The 20650-nt window shown below is 31.8% G+C and overlaps 1 protein-coding gene across 7 annotated transcripts in view; it reads left to right on the forward strand.

The window, feature by feature from the left end:
• Ypel (Yippee-like) overlaps positions 1–20650 on the forward strand; it is a 306816-nt gene that overhangs the window by 242800 nt on the left and 43366 nt on the right. The window contains exon 1 of one of the 7 annotated variants that reach the window (XM_071893527.1): positions 18582–18953. The exons of 4 other annotated variants lie outside the window; for them this stretch is intronic. The gene's annotated coding sequence lies outside the window, so the exon portion shown is untranslated. Of the gene's footprint in view, positions 1–18581; positions 18954–20650 lie in introns of those variants that run through there. 2 more of the 7 variants (XM_071893528.1, XM_071893533.1) reach the window with 2 other exon arrangements.

Below are 20650 nucleotides of genomic sequence, written 5' to 3' on the forward strand. Positions count from 1 at the left end.
TAAATATTCAATTTGATGTATCGTACCAACTGCTAGGCAAGATATACAAATTTTGACACAACCATTCATACTCTATGACGTCATTATTGCTGGAATTTTCAATTTAATGTATCGTACAGCCTGCTGGGCTAGAAAAACAGATTTTGAGAAAACATGCAACCACTCAAACACTATGACGTCTATTTTTAAAAGCGTTGTGGGAGTCAAACATCAGCTCTAAACACATTATTGTATAATCAGGTATTTCTATCAAAATTTTAAACTTAGACACATGGGATTAAAACAAAACTTGTATATTTTTGTTTTATTTGTATGTTAGGTGCGTGACGAAAACCTCATTATTAAGGATAACGAGGATAAAATCTTAATTAAATAAGAGTCCGAGTTTTGGGTCCCCACTCTGTATTTATGTGTTGTTCTCCAGCCCCACCCTAATATCCATATTATAAACACATATTGCTCTTGTGATGAACAACACGCTCACTATAAATAGTATCTCATATAATAAAAAACAGAAATAAAAAGGGAGACAGATGTATACAAAGTACATAATATTTTGAAGAACAAAGAGGGTTGTGTTTGAATGTTGTTGTTGTTGTTGTTGGTTCAAAGTACTTTGAATGGAGTATGAACATATTATAATTCCTTCCTGGATCAGAGGTATTATTATATTATTTCTTTTCAAAAAATAGAAAAATGAATAACTCGAGCTCTGTATCGTTGATCATTGATCAAAACTATAAGCTATATAACCACGTTATTATGGGTTATTTTTACTTTTCAAATGAAGTTGGCAATAATAATATTTTCCACTATGAGTTAGTTATAACCAGGGATTGGATTTTCGTAGAACACAAAGAGAGGACTGGAGTGAGACTGATGGTATTACTTGTTTAAGACCTTTGTTATTATCAATCACTTTTGATATGATTTGGGAAGGAAGAAATGTGTTACTGATATACAGGGGGGAACCTTCTACATTTAAAATAGCATTGGTGCATAGAAAATGTTATAATTTTGTTTATCAACACATATATTATGAGGAATGTTTGAAAAAGAACAAGGTGGTGGAAATTTATCATTAAGAGTGAAATGTTAAAACCTCGACGATATATTAATGAATAATTAAAAAAGAACAATAGCACCAATTGTTTTTCTTTTTCTAATTTCAAAACTTTTGTTTCCCTCTACATTTTCCTCATCCCTAACCCTACATAGACCCCATGAATCCATCCTTTTCATTGAACTAATAAAGTTATTAATTTATCAACCTTCCAACTTCAGAGAGAAAAAAAAGGTCCGAATCGATATGTTATTTAGCCAATTGCAACTTTTTTACATTGGACTTGAAAACACTTTTTTGTTTATTTTAAATTGGCTTCGATAGTGGAAGAATCTTATAAGCAATACCTTCTTGTAACCGGAATTTTTTCAAAACGAAGGTGACGTATCTCAACAAAAATGTATATTTCTTGGAGCTTGGATGATGTATACAAGGGTGTCCTGTTAATCTATTTTTTGAGCTATGCAAACACAAGAGGCCTCAAAATTTGCGTAATTGTACACAAATTATTAAAATAGTAAAAAAAATGAAATTGTGAATCATTTGGAAGGCTCTTCAAATTTTTGTAAAAATTGACCTTGATCTCTCAAAGTCTCTTACTGTGACCATATATAATCTTAGTACCAAGTTTGATCAAAATCGATCCGTAACTTTTATTATCGTATTTTATTTTTTTACTAAAGTCATTGATACTAAAATAACGTGCTCACCAAATTGGATTTGCAATAAATCGATTGTAACGTTTGCTGTGTGAAAAGTGGTACCGTTTTATTCAAACCCCATATTTGTCAAGTTCAAACCCTGCAATTGGTTAAAAAAAATGTGTTATCAATATGTGATAGCAATTTCAATTTACAGTAACAAGGCGATTATCATCATCAACAAAAAAATGTGATCAATGATCCCTCCAGCACAAAGTCCACAACAAACATTATTTTTTTTCGTGAAGCAATTATGTGGATTGCTTGCTACTTGACCAATAATTTAGCTAAAAATAAGCTTCATCACTGAATTTGATTTTTCAATGAAAATCAATTTTACAGTTTGACAGTTATTTAGATAATAAATTGGGATAATTTGTAATTGTGGACGAAGTGTAAATCGCTCTATAATGAAATGTATAGTAATAAAGTTAATAAATGTCTAAGGAAGAAAAGAAATATGCCGCCTTTTTTTCGTAACGGAAAAATTAAATTGTACCTTACCTAATGAAAAACACTTTATATATGATAAAAACTTAGAGGGGCTTTAGAAACTTTGGGAGGATGGATTTAGCCCCAAAAATTAGCCTAACGATGCCACTGTTATGAACATTCGTTTCCAGAATCCTTAAGAATATTTTTCTTCGACTGACTATAACTGATAAATAGCTGGACGATGGTGTTATATTATCATTTTATCATTCTAAAAATGATAAATACTTATTTAAGTCAGAAATAATTATTAATATATTTAAAAAAAAAAACACCATTGAAAAAAAGACATATTTTGATAATAATGCGTATAACTTACTTTAAAGAAGGTTAAAAAACCAACATCTAATCTATAATTTAAGGGAATAAACATTTTTATGTCACTGCGTAGTTATAATCCATTAAGCCTGTAGAACCAGCTCTACTCTAATGATTAATTATACTATATCCACTTAGGCATTGATAAGCAAATAATAAAATCCAAATAAAAAAGTAGTCTCCTGTGGTTAAAAGTCAACTAGAGTCCATAAATTTAAAAAAAATGGAATAATAAAGTTGCGTTTAGCTCGTACATAGGTACTTTCACCTGTACTCACTTTTTCATTCATTTGTTTATTTTTTTAAACAAAAGGACGGCCTCGTGATCCATTTTTGTCCAAATTTTGTTGGCTGCGAACTACTTTTTCCTTACATGATGTGAATTTTGATGGCTCACAGATTACGTAATTTAATCATTTTGACTAGTTACATAAGTAATTTATTTTGCAGAATTTACCTTGCAAATTCATGGTGGATGCATAATTAATCATAGAGTAGCTTTTTCTACACTCCACGCCCTTAGTGGACTAACAATAATGATTGTTTAGGAAAAACATCCATTTTTTAATTTTTTTTTATCTTATAAGACCAAATTTATTACAAATTATTTGCTACGAGTAATCATATCAGAAATAACATGATAAAGTGTGTGTAATCAAAAATACATCCTGCATTAAAACTTAATAAATTCCAAAAAAATAATGTAGGGCCATGAAATATACATTATTTGAAAGTGCAGTCTTTGGGCTCTCTTTTTTAGGCAATACATTTTTTGTAAAGTGCTTGATTTATTACAAGTGGCAGTTCCTGTTGTTGAGGTGGTTTGCACCGTGGATCAAGCCTGTAATCCCAAAAATGACAGGTGTTTGTCCTTCTGCGTTGGGAATGCCCCCACTGTCAATGTCAACATGCACCTTGGCCGTCATGAACTCGAATAGAAACTGTTCTTCTTCAGAAAGGGCCTCAATATCGGTGCAAGGGTGTACATGGACGTATTGAAGAACACCTTGAGGCCAACTATCCGGAGGGCAATTATTTGTGGCAGCAGGACTCTTCTCGGTACACAAGTCAAAGTAAACGAGAAATGGCTCTGGACATTGTTGCCTCCTTCCTCACCAGATCTGAACACACTTAGAGAGCCATTGAGTCCAAAGCCTGTACTGTCAATTTCCCAATTTCGATGGGCTACAATTTGTTTTCTTCAAAATGAAAAATTCTATTCTTATGTATCACTTGAGAAAATAAAGTTTAATGACACTTTTTTAAGTCAACAATATAACTCTAAAATTGAAACTTATGAAATTCAGCAACATAACTTTAAAATAGAGACTTCAGACCCTTTAAACACAAAGAATGTCGTTAAAAAAAGTCTTTTTCAAATGGCTATGGAGGTCAAAAAACTCCTTTTGAAGACTGAAATTTTACAAACATACACTTTTCATTAAAATGCAACAGAATATTGGATTAAAATCAGACACTCTCCTACACACGATGAAATAAAAATTTAGAAAAAGTTGATATTTTCTTTGACCTTTGACCTTTATGTGATCTCTGACCTTTTATATGACTTTCAAACTGTACTGTATTAACTTTAAATGCAATATGACTATTGATTTAAGAATAAAAAGGAGTTGATGATCACGACATGCGCGAAAATAAATAAAGAAAATACCCATTCATGGGTGAAAAAGTAATTTTCAGAGTAGAGAGGAATTTTGGCTGAAAATTAAAAATCATTTTTTCTAGAGTAATGAGAAGAGGCTCTTGCATAAAAAAAGTGGAGCTAAAATTGATTTTGATTTTAACACCTAACCCCCCTTCCCCCTTCCCACCCTTACATGAGTTATAGTTATTAGGATCCTCACAATAAAAGAATGAGAAGTTGATAGATTATATTTGAAAGAACATATCACATAAATCAAATAAAGTTATAAAATATGGCTAAAGTTCGTGATTATCTTATCTCATCCCACAAATTTGAATAATATGCGATGAACTAACTCAAATACGTCTATAAAAATTTGGACTGTATGCGGAAGCGTTGCTATCATTCGTCCTTTTTTTAGGAGGAGGGAGTGGGATTAGCCCCTCAAAAATTTCGACACCGTTATATAATTACTTATATACTAAATAGTAATGTTGGTTTTCGGTCTGGAAATCCTAGTCCGGTCTAAAACCGTATGTATTTCCGTAAGTAATATGTATTTTCAAGTACAATGACGTCATACGAAGTTTAAACAAAGGTAGCTTGCATGAATTTTAATCCTGTCGTCTCTCATGGAATACGAAATTCTGAATTCGAGCATCTCTTGAAATGGATGGTCAAGTTATTCATTATATGTTTATAGTATTTATTCTAGAAAATATCGTGTTCTTTTGACATTTTTTTGAAAAAATCAATAATGGTTAATCTAGAACGAAAAAATGAAATATAGTCTCTTATAACATAGGATACCAAAAATAAATCTGTTCATAACTTAAAAATGAAAAAAATCGGTCCACAAAGTGAGACCGAATAATTGGTCCAAATCGGTCTAAAAAATTAACTTAAGACCGAACTGAAAAAAATTCGTGTATAACACTAATAAATAGGTGTATTTTATATATATTCAAGCAGAGGGTGCCTGCGTTGCAGGGGTGAATAGGAGGGACTATAAACACAGAAGGATGGCGGAAGAAAAGAGACAGAGAGAGAGATAAAGAAAGAGACGGAGGGAGAAGATAAGATAGAAGAGACAAAGAAAGGTAGAGAGATATAGAAAGATAGAATGAAAATGGGTTATTATTTTGGTATAAAATATGTTCTTAATGACCTCGTAGGCGAAGGGTTATGCTTGGTTATATTATACGTCAACTGGATATATAACACATCAGTCAATAAGTCCGGGGCCTAACCACTGGATGGCATCACTAACAAAATATTTTTCGGAACTACAAACATTCAATAGGCAACTGTCAAAATGTTATGACGTTTGGTTTATTATTTAACGAGTTACAGTGGTTTAAGTGACGTTAATTTTGTGATTCTTAAAAACGATGGATTCAAAGTAATTTCTTGTGTTGATTTATTGCTTTTTGATGGAAAAAACCCCGTTCAAGCCTAAACTCAGCTTGAAAAATGTTATCAGGACTCTTCCCCATCGAAAATGACCATCAAACGATGGTTTGCCGATTTCAAACGTGGTCATGCGGACACGGATGATGCTGAACGCCCTGATGGGCCAAATCAGGAAGTTATTCCGGAAAACATTGAAAAAACCTTGAAAATCATAATGGGCAATTGCAAAGTGAAGTCGCAAGAAATAGCTGACACTCTAAAGTTATCAAAAGGTAGTGTTTGAACCATCATACACGAACATTTGGGTATGAAAAGCTGTTTTCCAAATGTGTGCTTGTTTTCTCACACCAGTGCAAAAGCAACAACGAGCTGATGATTCAAAGAGCTATTTGGAGATGATACAAGAAATAAGAAGGAGTTTTTGCATCGGTAAATCACAATAGATAAAACATGGATTCACCATTTCACTCCAGAATCAAAACAGCAGTCTGCTGAGTGGTGTGCAGACGGAGAAAGCCATCCAAACACTCAAACATCGGCTTTGAAGGTCATGGCCTCTGTATTTCCCAGCGACTCCTGGCTCTTCGTAGAACACAAAAAGATGCTCCATGGAAAGAGATTTGGCTCAAATGAGGAGGTGATTGTCGAAACTGAAGCATATTTTGAAAGTCTTGTTAAATTGTTCTATACCCGTTGTATCGAAAAGCTAGAGAAACGTTGGAATGATTGTATCGTTCTAAAAGGAGATTATATTGATGAATAAAAATGAATTTTGGGAAAAAATGTTGTTTTCCTATCTAGGCCCGGGACTTATTTACCGATGTGTTGTTCACACTATTTATAACTGTTAAAACAAAACATTGGGATTTTATCTGTTTCTTGATTTTATTTTAAGATTGTTTTTATGTTGATGAGAGATAGATGCAAATATCTAATAGTTTTGAAGGTTGGGAAATGTATAAGTTTATTAATAAATTAATTACATTGAACTATCGATTTATTGAAGACATTCTAATTCTGAGTTGTTAAGCATGAAAGCAAAACTTTTATATGCATTAAAAATATTGAAAACTTTACATACATATATATACAAGTTTACCTACTCACACGCGACACACACCAAAAACAAAAAAAAAAGGATAATATCGAATTTACTTTATTGATGATTAATATTTTATGGCGTGAAAAGTGTGCAAAAATATAGATATGGATTTAACAAAAAAAACCAGCTGCACAAATATTTTTTTTCGATAGGGTTTATAATCTATTATCCATATTATAGAAGTACCATTATTGTTCGGTACACTTTACCACTACAAGGCGTCTGCAGAATTATATATGTATATATATTATTATTATTTTTTGGGAGGGGGTAGGGGGGCTCGTTTATTTAATTTAATTTTTTTTTAAATCCAAAAAACAAAAAAACATACATATATAAAAAGCTCAAATATCTACAGCTATTCTTACAAAATTATTTTTTTTGTGAAAAAATTTAAATATTAAATTTTATGGCAAAAAAGTCAAATATCCATAGCTTTACTCAAAAATTTAATTTTTATGAAAAAATTTTAAAAATTAAACTTTAAAAATAATAATTTTTTTACAAAAAAATTTCTACATACTACATTTTTTGGGACAAAATTTCAAAAATCTGTACCTATTCTCAAAAAAAATTTAATTTTTTACTAAAAAATATATACTATTAAATATGTGGAATTTCTTTTAAAAAATCAATAGTTATTCACAGAAATTAAATTTCAAATATAAAATCTAACAAAAATTTCAAATATTAAATTTTCTGAAAAAAATCTCAAATATTAAATGTTTTGGAGAAAGATTTCAAAAATCCAACGCTATTAAATGTGTTTTAAGAAAATATAATATAAAAAAAAGATCCATATACTTTGGCACTTTTAATTTAAACCAAACATAAACCAAAAAAATCGTTAATTGGTGCTCGAGTTTTAAACAAAAAAAAATTGACATCAAAAACTCGGCTAGTGTGTCTAAAATGAGTATTTACTCGGAACTCGTCAAAAATTATGTTTCTCACCAATTTTCTTTTTTTGCATTTAAATCCTCAAAACATATTTTTTTATTCGGACACAAAAGGTTTAACATTCAAAAGAGGGAAAAAGCTCCTTTACTCGAGCCGGTTAAGAATGTGAATCTTACTATTAATAATTAGAGGAGGGAAAAACAAGTCTTTTAATGACAAATTTTTAATAATCCTAAATAAAATATGATTTTGTGACAGACAAATTTGTAAGCTTGCAAATAGTGTTAGGTAGTGTCAGGGGCGTCTGCGAGGGTGGACTGAAGGGACTGTAGTCCCCCTAAATCAATTAATTTTTCTCTTTATCCCCCCAAAATTATCTGTTAGGCAAAAATAGTAAGTTTAATACCCATGAGAGGCATTAATATTCAAGGGAGTTACGAGTATTCAAACAAGTAAGCGCCTAATTCTTCAAATGTCCTTTTATAAACTCGGCAATACTCGAGGAGCAAAATTCAATTAGGGGCACATCACTAAAAATTATTATTCATGAATTAAATTTCTACCACCTTCAATCACAGCCTCCAGACGAGGTCAAAAGGAAGTATCTACTTTTGCAATGTATGTCCTAGACATCCTCCTCCGATTGGAGATAGGACGGATCTTGGATCTATTTCCGAAGTACCTGGGTACGGTGTAATTATACTTGTATTATTGAATAGATCCGAGATCCAAACCGGTTACAGGTACATAAAACTTGTACGAGTTATTAAAAATGATCCGATGGACTTTCCGCATCTGAAAAAACCTTGTAGTATTACTTAATACTTAGTCCTAGTTATAAAAAAAATATTTTATCAATATCGAATATAAATTTTATTTATTCTGATTCGTGATTGGAGCGACATCTACAGGGTGTCCGTAGGGGCTGTAGCCCACCCCCTTAAATGAAGATATTGTTTCTATTTATTAGAAAATTAAATATTTGAACTATTGTTTTCAAAAAATTTAATATTAGGAGTATTTTTTTCAAAAATTTTAATTATTTTGTGAACAGCTGTGCAATATATAATTTTTTTCCGCAAAAATTTTGATATTAGTATTTTTTTTCAAAACCCTTATTTAATCCTATGTACGACCTTGATCTAATAAACAATTGAATTGCGTGGTTTATATAAACGGCAAATATTAAACGTCGTTACCTTTTATAACGATTTTATCCTGATTATTTTTTGTTAAAAGATTTCATTAAGCAACCAAAATAAAGCAAAATTAAACCAGTTTAATTTTTATGTCATGTCCCTAAATGTAAAAATGTCAAAGTACAATAATAAAGGCAACATATGGGGTTTCTCCTCCGCACCAGTGGCATTGCAAAGATACCAGTGGCATCTCCATTTGGACTACCTACACGATCAATAAGTGAATTTGATCATTATACAGTCAAGAAGAACCAAAACTTATACAGAAACAATATGGCTGAATTCCGGCCTTCCTCCATGTGTACCTCCTCTAGTCCTAACCTCAATCCCTGGACTTTGCAGTTTAAAGTGTCTTGGAGGACAATATCTGCCTCATCTCTCATTCAATTTGGATTCGCTCCGAGCTGTCATCATGACAGCATGGGTCGTCATGGACACAACTTCTATCTCTAAGAGCTACCTAAGTGAACACTGGCGGGTCGAGACTGTTATTTCTTGTAAAGGAAGACATATGTAAAGGGGAAAATAAAGTTGAATATAGTATTTAAACATGTCACAAACAATGATTATGAGTTGTCTTTTCTTGATCCAATAAAAATGACGTTTTTCATAACTTAGCCGTCTTCCTATTTTGTTAATGAGTGCTTTTGTGTATACACACCACAAATGTAGGTATGTTTGTAATTCAGATTCATTTTTGAAAACCCTATCTTCTTGGTTTTCTAATGACACTTGACAGCCCAAAAATCTAAATATTATGACGTAACATAACTATGGATGTAATATGTTAGTTTTTAGCAGAATGAAATTATCTGATAAACTTACTGCAAAGAATAACCCACTATAATGAACGCCAAAGAGAATTTTCAAATAAAAACACGGGTTAAAAGATGAAGAAGGTGTATTTATGGAAACATAAGACCGTAGGGATATTAGGCGTCATTTGAATCCAGATATTATCTTTCATGATACACATTTGATATACTTAGGTGTAAATATGTTTTGCATATGTCTCTTTCGCTCAAAGTATGGAAAGGTAAGTTAGTTTTATTTCACGCAGAAATATATGGGGAAAATTTTTGTTGCAAATGTACCTTGTTTCACTATACATAAGGGCACAATATATGGAATTACAATGAATTTGTGTCGAAAAGAATTAACATAAAAATAAAAAATATGATACATCGACTTTTTCTTCTAAAATACAGAGGGACCCCGTTTCCTGGAGAATCTAGCCTTACACAATAATATTATAAGAGTTCATGATCTTAATAAACAACCCTCCTCAGTTTTTGTACGAGGTAAATTTAGTTTTCCTCTTAAAAGATTTGCAAAATACCACATTCCTCCGTCTCCATGACATTTGAAAATGAGTTATAAGCAACAGTTAGGAAATAGTTTTAATTAGCTATATGCCTATTATATGTATCTTTTAGACTTACATAAACCCTCACACAAGAAAATTCAAGGGTCGCTGATCCAGATTAAAGATGACAGATTAATGATGATTAATTCACCATTCATACCTTTGTTGATTGTCGTCATGTTCGAATTTTCAAGGGAGCCATATCATTGAATGTCAACGGGCAAGAAAACATCGAATCTAATTTAACAAAAGCGATGATATTGAAATAGTAGGACTTCCTCTGACAATATTATTTTGCTTTGTCTAATACTAAAGCCCTTATTGCGAACAAGTTATGCACATATCAACCACTGGAAGCTGCAGATTTACTAACAATTTATATATCTGCTGCAATGCGATACTCAGCCTACTATTTAAGGATTAAAAATCTGTCTGGTAATGAATGACAATATGGAGCGGATTTGGTACGATACTACCCGTAAATATCAGCAAGATATTTGAATACTTAGAAAATAATTATTAGGTCTAATGAAACTTTTGGGAAGTTATTGCTTTTAATGTGAATTCTAGACTCTTGTCTCGTTTATTTTTAAAATGTTTTATTATTTTTGCCCGTTTTACTAGTTTTTATTTGTTTTGCTACATCTAATCATGTTTTATTGATTGACCGATGTTTTTTAGAGCCGTGTATCGGCACGTACTGAAAGGTTCTTCAGGAGGCGAATAATTTTAATGTAAAATGTTTATTTATTTTTACATAACTCAATTCCTCCTCTAACTGCATATTTTATATAATGTTTATGAGCCTTAATAAAAAATAGTTAACCTATAAGGGGAAAATTTTAAATATTCAATTTAATAAAAAAAAGTTCAATAATCTACAGCTGTTCACAAAAAACAAATACTTAAAAAAAAAATTCCAAACTTCAAAAATTTTGGAGAGAAAAAATAGAAAATCTACAGCTGTTAATAAAAAACTAAATTTTTTTGGAATAAAATTCAAAAATTTTACAACAAAGATACGAAATATTTTTTTCCCTTTTGGAGAGAGATGTTAATACTTATTAGACTTATTAAATAATTAACAAAAAAGAAGAAAGAGCACATGCAAAAACCGTTTTTTCTTTTTCGAATTACTAACTTAGTGTTTTCTTTACATACATCTCCTTTATACTACACTTATGCTTTGTATCCAAATGACAGAAATACGGTTTCATGTTGGTACATCGTCGTATCTATTATACCATGTATGCGTCTATGAAATGAGACATTTCTTTAAAAATTTGAACGTTTATTGTGAAAAAATGGTTACAAATTTAATTTTCAAAGTATGTGCCTTCGCATACTTTGATAATTCAATGAGTGCGTTGCCCATGGATGCAAACAAGTAATAACTGGAAGGCACCAAGTCTGGTGAGTAAGCTGCATGCGCAAGAAGTTCGCAGTTATACGATTCAACAAACTGGCGGGTGGCTATAGAGCGATGCGGTGGTGCGTTGTCATCAAAGAAAATTTTGTGTTGCCTGGCTTCATATTTTGTGGGTTTTAAAACGGTCCGACGGTCAGCACCCAATTGTTTTGCAGCTGTTCTTGCGTTTGGCCATTATTTTCGTCGAGCAATGCTTGCAATTTTGCGTCTTCAAACTTTTTTGGTGGCCGGACGTGCTCTTCATCTCTCACGTCAAAATTACCACTTTGGAATTTTTGAAACCACCTGAAGCACTGTGCTCTGCTTCGAGCATGTCCACTGTACGCTTCCACAAGCATTTGATGGGCTGGAGTTGCGTTTTTCTTCAATTGGTAACAGAAAATCAATGATGTCCGCACATCGTAGTTTGTAGGTACAAAATTAGACATTTTTACGACTGGAAAAAGTGCGTTGTTGAATGAAACTATACAAACAATGAATTAAATATTGTTGACTCATGTCTATTTAGATTTTTTGGACCGGTTTATAATGTCTAACTGGTGACACCTAGGGACCAATAGCCAAAGTCTCATTTCATAGGTGCATACCTAGTATACAGGGGTTCACCTCATAATGCAGTTTCAAATACTGCATAACGCGGTGTTGGGAATTATTCTGACTCCCCGTATAGTGCAGCATATTCCCCACATATCGCATTTTTTTTATTGAGATAATTAATATTAAAAACCACAGATTGATGTAAAAAATAATTTTTGAGGTTGTTGATGTTTTTGTTCATACTCAATCGATATATTCAAATAATTGAATTGTATATTTTTGGAAAGGGGAAGGGAAGTGTTTTTCAATATTTGCTATTATGTGATATTAAATAAATTTTATATGATCGTGATAAAATATTTGATCAATTATGAAGAGGAATTGTCTCTAACTATAAATTATTTATTAACTTCAACTATCAAGAGTTATCATTTGCATTATGATAGTAGTCTTGGAGCCTACCACGGAAGATTTCACCCCATAAGGTTTGACCTCCTGAAAGTACTTATGTCACTTAGAACATTGATTTTTTTTGTCAGCCTGAACCCTCCTGCTGGTTCAGGCCTCCAGACCCCTTGAAAATAGCCTTTGGACGGTTTTTTAACCATAAGGTACAGGGACTAAACTTGTACCAATGTATCGTACTATGTCAGGAAAAATTAAGATTTACAATGATTTTTATGACATAAAGGAATTTCTGTCCGGAAAAATTATGTCAGACCCCTCAAAAAGTATCCCCCACAATTAAAACAATGTGTTGATTCTGCTTTATCAGTACATTATAGCAATCCCAATCTTAATATGTTTTCAGTTACACATTGTATTATAAACTTTATAAATCCTTATTTAAATGAAAATTACAAAAAATATTGCTATGGGTTGTGTGGATTCATGTTTTAAGTATCCACATCAACCAATTGCAACGTCAATTAGTCATGTTGATTGAACAATACAAAAAATCCCAACTAGTGAAATATATCGACTCTCAAATTTCAACAACCCCTCCAGCATCAATTAATGCAGCCATCATCAATTCTTCGTTCTTCCTACATCTTCAGATGAACTCTGCTATTCCGTCCAGATTCAGTGAAGTCTCTTACTTTATTTTCAATACGATACTTTCATCAGATGGGGACATTATTCGCTTTGTTTCTGACAAATGGATGTCTCCATCAATCAAGGACTGCAATACAGATGCAAGATATTAATTTTCTGTTGCATACTATATTATTGGACCATCACAGAAACGCCCAAGTAACTGGATTCAATCCCTCAGAAATAACAGTTTTAAAGAGTTATTGATCAAGTTCCTTGTCCACAGTTTGGCTTGTATGTTGCAACAAAAACACTCCCTACTAGTTCAAGAGATATATACTACAAAGTTGGCAATGGAAGAATCGTTAGAAGGGAAGAAGCTAAGCTGTGCTGCGATCATTAAGAAACTGATAGTCGTATGTTTTACCATCTTGAAACATACCGTCTCCAAAACACGTTGTTATCCGATCATCCGACACTGATTGTCTTGTAATTGGCCTACACTTCTGTTCCTCTTACGATCCTTCATTGAAGATATGGATATGGACAGGAGTATGGATGGAAGAATGTAAATGCTTGCTACTAGTTGTTGTGGATTGAAGGCAATTCTCCCCCAAAATCATTAGATGTTATTTGTACAGAGGCGGATCTCTTTCAGAAAGATAGTGAAAAAGGTGAGTTACGAATTGCGTATTTGCCTAACAAAATTTTGAGGGTACAAAACTTTTCAAGAAAAAACTGACAGTGGTAGAAACTGAAAAAGTGTGCAAAAATGGCTAAAATAAACAAAACTGTTCATTTATTGGATAAAAGGGTGAATTCAGTTTAAAAGGTGAAAATTTTCATGCCTGAATTTTTGTGCTACTAAATTCCAATGACTAATGACACATAAATCAACATTACATTTTATCTCAATTTTGAAACTGCTAAATAGATAACATTTATTAGAAAATATCTTAAATTAATTCAATTTTTTATCTGTTCTTTCTTTAAGTGCATGTTGATGAAGAGGGCAATACTAGTGAGAAAGGTGAAGACAGTGTGTTCACTAAACCTCGCAAATGTCTTTATAATTTTTATTTCAATATATATATATAAAAATACAATGTGTAACTGAAAATATGGTGAGATTAGGATTGTTATAATATCCTGATACAGCATTATCGACATATTTTTTTAATTTAAAGGAGAGAGGGGGGGGATAGAAAGTAGTTTTTGAGAGGGTCTTACATAATTTTCCATAAAGCAAATTTCTTTTGAGTCTTGTTTTGTATGATACCCTGAGATAGTACTATAAATTGATGCAAGTTTTGTCAATGGCCTGACATTTTCGACGGAAATTTTATTGCCAGTCTTGGTATTTTATGATGTTCTGATATAGTAATATTCTTTGCTGCATGTTTTGTTTATGTACGTTATAGGTAGAATAATGTAAATTTTACGGTTTTTGGGTTATAGGTAGAATAATGTAAATTTTACGGTTTTTGGGTGTACCTTGTCAGAGTCTGACCTCAAGATTCCGACCGAATTTTTTTGTCAGTCTTAGTTTTTATGATATCCTGACATACTACTATACATTGGTGCAAGTTTTGCCCATGTACCTTATAGTTTAAAAAAACGTCATTATTTTCAAGGAGGGGGGTCATTTGAAGACCCAGCAGAGGGTTCAGGCTGGCAAAAAAAGATTTAATGCTCTTATAGTTTGACATATTAATAAGCAAAACAGTCTATAGGTTCGACTTCCTTGGAATAAGTGTCTCATTTTTTTTTTTTTTTCAAGAATACAAAATCTTCTATGATTTAAGAACTAATAATTTACTATTCCACTGTTACTAAATTCAATTAATCATTAATTTGATTCTTTCAAATTTAACTTATGTTGTTTAATTTATAGTTTTATTCATCAATTACCTTAATATCAAAATATAAAATTAATATATGAATTAGTTTTAATTCTTAATTTAAACGTTGGAAGTATTTTGCTTGTTTGGCAAGTTTTTGCTATTGAAAAATATGGGTTGAAGAATTTGCGCCCAATTTTGTGTAAAAATGAAATTAAGTGCTCCAAAAGACTTGAAATGTTGTCAATGGCATACGGGGAAACTATTCTGGGTAAAAAAATGCAAACAAGGTGTACAAACTCTTCCAAGATGGCCGGAAAGATGTCAATAACGTGCTTCGCTCTGGACGCCAATGTACGTCAATAACAGATTAAAACTTTATAATATATAATATAGGAACGAATATAGTCCATAGATCTACTATAGAGTCGTCTTGTGTTATACCTATTGTCAATCAAACACCTCGTATATTTATATCAAAATATTAAAATTATACAAAGTATTTGATACTGTATTATAATCTAAGATGGTTGGTCAATAAGAGCTTGAGGAGAAGGTGGGAGCAAGATATATGAAATTACTGAATTAAGACCATTGTTATTATCAGCTGCCTGTTTTATTATTTTGGAGAGAGAAAATGAATTACAGCTATAAAGAGGAGACCCTTCTGCACTTTGCAATTTACGAGGTGCAATTTCTATTTATTTCATTATACATTTTTAAACCAATTTATAACAAAGATGGGCAATAATTCTTCTTTAGAGGGAGATGTCAACACCACCACGACTTATTAAAGAATGAAGAAAAAAGAAGAAAGAGCACACACGTAGTAGCCGTTTATCCTTTTCTAATTGCTATACATAGTTTTTTCTACACACACATTCCCTCTTTATTCATAATATTAAAATCTTATAGAGTATTTTAATCGATACTGTATTATAATATTGCTTCGTAATCTACATATATAATAAAAGTTAATATCTGAGTGTGTGTGTCCGAGAATCACGGCCACATGGATTTTGCTCAAATTTTTCATGTAGGTTTTTAATGCTCAAAATATGGTTGTGATAACAATTTGTTTGGCCTTTAAGGCCATGGTAGCCTTATAATAGCATTTTTCTAAAAACAATTTTTTCGCCTAACAAACAAAACATCATATAAAACAAAAAAAAATATCCGAAAATTCTAAGAATTATTCTCGCTGCATGTTGGTATGTATCTTGGCTCCCTTTTTTTAAAGGAGATTATAAGGTTTAGAAAAGAAAAAAAAACAAGAGAGAACAAGAAAAATGATTTTGGACAATAATATGAAAATTGAGCGAACAACAGTCCAACATGAATATTTTATATTCTCTAAGCCTTATAATATCCTTTAAAAAAAGAAGCAAAGATATATCCTATACGGTCAAAAAATCATTTTTGTAGCCAATTAAATTAGGACAAAAATTGATCACGTGTTCATTATTTCACCATTTGGTTTTGTGCGTAATATGTATTTGGTAAACAATAAAAAAAGGCCGTTCAAAGATATTTTCTGTTAATCTTCTATCCCCTTTCCCATTCAAACACTCTAAAACGAACGGAAGGCATGAATAGCGTTAATTTTCCGTTCAATATTCAAGCCCTGGTATTTTCCGTTCAATATTCAAGCCCTGGTATACACATGAGTGGAATTAGGAGGAGGGAGGACGTGTGTGCTCATAAAAGACGGAGACTAACCTCGAGGATTTGTTACAGAGTTATGATTGTAAGTCCTTGTTGGACTCAGATTAGAATTTAGGATGGACATCAAAGTAACTCTTGCCAATATCCTTGTTAATTTCCTTCTTCCCCACCCCCTCTCTCGCCACAGCTAATAGACGTTATCCTTTGAAACATCCAGCTGTTCTCCTTAATTTTTTTGTTAGGGTTACGAAAGGAGTCTACAGGACTATATATATATATCCATATAAACTCCTTTATTTGGGCGGGAGCTACATCCCCCCTAGCCCACTCCCTCCGGACACATTTAGTTATTATTAGTGATCTGTTAAGAGCTAAAATCGTGAATTGGTACACTAGTTATATATGAAGTAAATAAATAAACTCGGCTCGTTGGCATAAAAAGCAGATTATTACTCGGAACTCGTCAAAACTTGGGATTTTTTTTTCCTTTTTTAGCCGATTATAACATGTAAATCTTCCGAGTCTTATTTCCTTCATTTGCAAAATTTAGAATTTTTGCCTTCCCACAGGTAAGAATGTCTTTTTGACATTGACTTTTTTTGGAATGTGTATTCATAATCCCAGATCGTTTTAAAAATAATCTTTGTTTGATTTTTTGAGAGTAGCAGAAGTACTTGACATTGCTTGGAATTACTTAGCCGTCTAAAAACTTTTATTTTTCTATATATTATAATTCATATTAATAAGCATAGGTGACAATAAAAATATATTTGTTACTAGTTATAACCAGATTATATTAAGATATTCAGTTATTGACTATATAAACTGTTGAATTACGCTCATTACCACGATTCAATTAAGTTAAGCTAAATTTTAGATTAATCTGTGGAACATAAATTACGAAAACAATTTTGTGTGGTCATCTGTACCTCATATTAAATGTATTGTAGTCCCTTTGGTAGACTTGTATTGTTTTGAACATAAGAACCTTTTATGCGTACATATATAATATATTCAATTACAAATACAGAGACAGACCTCTAGAGAAATACATAGATTTTTAAATGACAAGTTTCAATAATTCATTAAAAAATATTCTTTTTTTGAATGACGAGTTTTTTAGGGAGGAAAAAGTGTTAGAGTGAGTATCGAGCGTTCAGGCAAGTAACCAGTATTCAAACAAATAATGAGTAAAACTCGAAAATAGTCATGGAGTAAAATTCAGCTCACGGTGCATCACTAGTTATCATATTGATTTTCCGTTTCTTCTTTTTAACATGCCCAAAACACAATCGAGTATCATTACTAGTTATATTACGTTATAATATCGAATATTCCGACACACTTTAACGATTCCATCAATTTGTTTATCAAAATAAAGACTTTTTTTGATCACACGACTCTCTGCTTTGATCCAACTTCTCCTCAACTTCAAAGGCTGAGGGATTTAAATTTAATATTCGATCAAAATATATAATTAATAATCTATGGATTTTGAAGAGTCACCCTACTCCTCATGTTTTATAAAATATAAATAAAAAATCCGTGAAAAAATAAGTTATCATTGACTGACTATAAATAAGTAATTAAATAATGGAGTTACTGCGAGATGTGTGGGAGTTGAGAGACTTGAGAAATCTCTATTTCCCCCTTCCTTTCAATCACACCCTCCTTTTATGTGTGAGAGAGAGTGTATTCTTCTTCTTCAGTATTTGTGCGTGTAACAACGAAAGAAAGAAAGAAAATTAACTTTGTAGCAGCGTGTGTGCAACATGGGCCCGGAATTCATTTTATATTATTAAAAAAAAGGTAAGGAGCGCTCACGCTTGTTTGTCAGAGAAATAGAAAAGCGGTAAAAATGGTATGTTCTTCATCTACTAATACTACTACAAAAACAACGACAACAACTCCTTTATGTATTAAACGTAAATGTTAAAAAAGTGAAAAAACAGTTCAGTGACTGAGTGCTTGTCAGCCTTTGCGGACACTATTTCCATTTTTATACTTAATACAATATATTCTCTTTTTTTTTTAAATTTTGTTTCTAAAAAAACAGTTCTTCATTTTCCAATTCCGCGAGTTTTAATTCACTTTATTTATAAATTTCCAAGCCTTGTTTTGATATAAAAACAAATTCACCAATGACTTCACTCTAGGGATGAATAAACATTTGGTCTGCTGTTGTTGTTGACATTGGTACATCATGAGGATTATTTTTATACGAAATCTTTGTTGTTGCTGTTTAAGGTGGGTTACACGAATTTTTACATAGTATTATTTCTTTACTTTTGACAACATTTGAATATTTGAGTACTTCTCTTTTTCCCTTTACTGTGTGTGTATGCAAACGAGTAATTTCTTCCCCGCCTCCTCTCTATAATTATAATACTTCTCTTTCCCTCTGAGGAGCAGAGAAGCTACATAGAGGGCCGGTCCTGGATAACTCCTTTGTTCGCAAATTTTTCGTAAAATATTTACGATACTTTCAAGTTATATTAAACATGTACTGCGTAGATCGTTTGAAATATAAGTATACATTTATATTCTCATCCTGATCTTTAAATAAATGCATGGACTATGTGACTCGGAGCCAGCTAGAATGCTTTTTCTCAACACTGAATGTGGATGTCATTTATTTTCTAATACGAATACATTTCGTACATTTCCGTCTACAAATTATTCATATGAACTCTTTTGGGTCTGCCTATAATTAATTACCCATAATTAATCCCCACAATTAAAGAATGAGTAAATTCGCCGATTCCATTTGAAAATTCGGGGTCGATATAAGTCTCTTTCATCAAATAAAGATGATACGCTATTGCTAAAATTCTTGAGTCCATTCCACAAATTTGAATATTAAGCCCATAACAGACTCAAATATGTCCATGAAAAATTGGGCTGTACGTGTATGTTGACGTTCCACATATGTAAATTGAGAACTACGGAAGTCCAATGATATACATACACCAATGTAATTAATCATGTATTTCATATATATCATTGATTCGGCTCAATTAATTCTTCAAGATAATTTAATTTTCCTTTGTTCTCTCTGATCAAAGGAAAATATTAAGTTGTTTTGGAGTTAAGTGTAATACTAGAGACCTTTGAAATGTTAATTAAACAAATAATATTTCAAATTTATCATATTTCATACACGGATATATTTTATAATATTTGCAATAGTTGTGTTTAAAATATCTTTTGAATAAATATATTACCTAAAAAAGTCATTTGAAATAAATTAAAGAGCCCCCAATTCTCCATATAGTTTAACATTCCTAAATTTGGCTACTCAATAGCCGGACTATGGTCTGAATACGAACTTCTGAATATTGTTGTTGGAGCCGAGAATTTTATATTTATTTCATTTTTATAAAAAGTTATGATATTGATTGGAACTTGCCTAAGTGGACTGTGATTCATATTAGAGGAGTAGACCTGACACAGGGGATAAAACAAAGAATCTAATACACTAAACACAAAGGTCAAGGAATCTCACTTAGTCTGGTTGTTTTAGTTGGACCCCAGACCTTTAAATTTTCATACTTAATTATTCTAATATAAATTTCCGACATACAACATGTAACTATTTTAACTTCAGATGATCAATTATCCTCTTTACCCGGACACATTCTCTTATCTAAATCTTGCATAAAGTCTTTTTATGTGTAGTTTATGTTAGTTTAAGTGTCAACGTTAACAAAAAAAGGTAAAATTGAATTATTAAAGTTACCAAAATCTAATTTTTATTTGGCACTTATGCATAATTGGGCAACGCTGTCTCTAAAATCTTATTTGCACAATATGTTAGGCTGGGGATAAAGATAAATATATATATGTCACTGTTGGACTCCGTTTGGTATGGATTGCATAGTCCAAATTTTGCGATCGTACGATTGACTCAAAAATAACTTTGTTTCTCTTTGTTCACAATCAAC

The sequence above is a fragment of the Lepeophtheirus salmonis genome, chromosome 14, assembly GCF_016086655.4.
Source record: "Lepeophtheirus salmonis chromosome 14, UVic_Lsal_1.4, whole genome shotgun sequence".
Classification (NCBI taxonomy): Eukaryota; Metazoa; Arthropoda; class Copepoda; order Siphonostomatoida; family Caligidae; genus Lepeophtheirus; species Lepeophtheirus salmonis.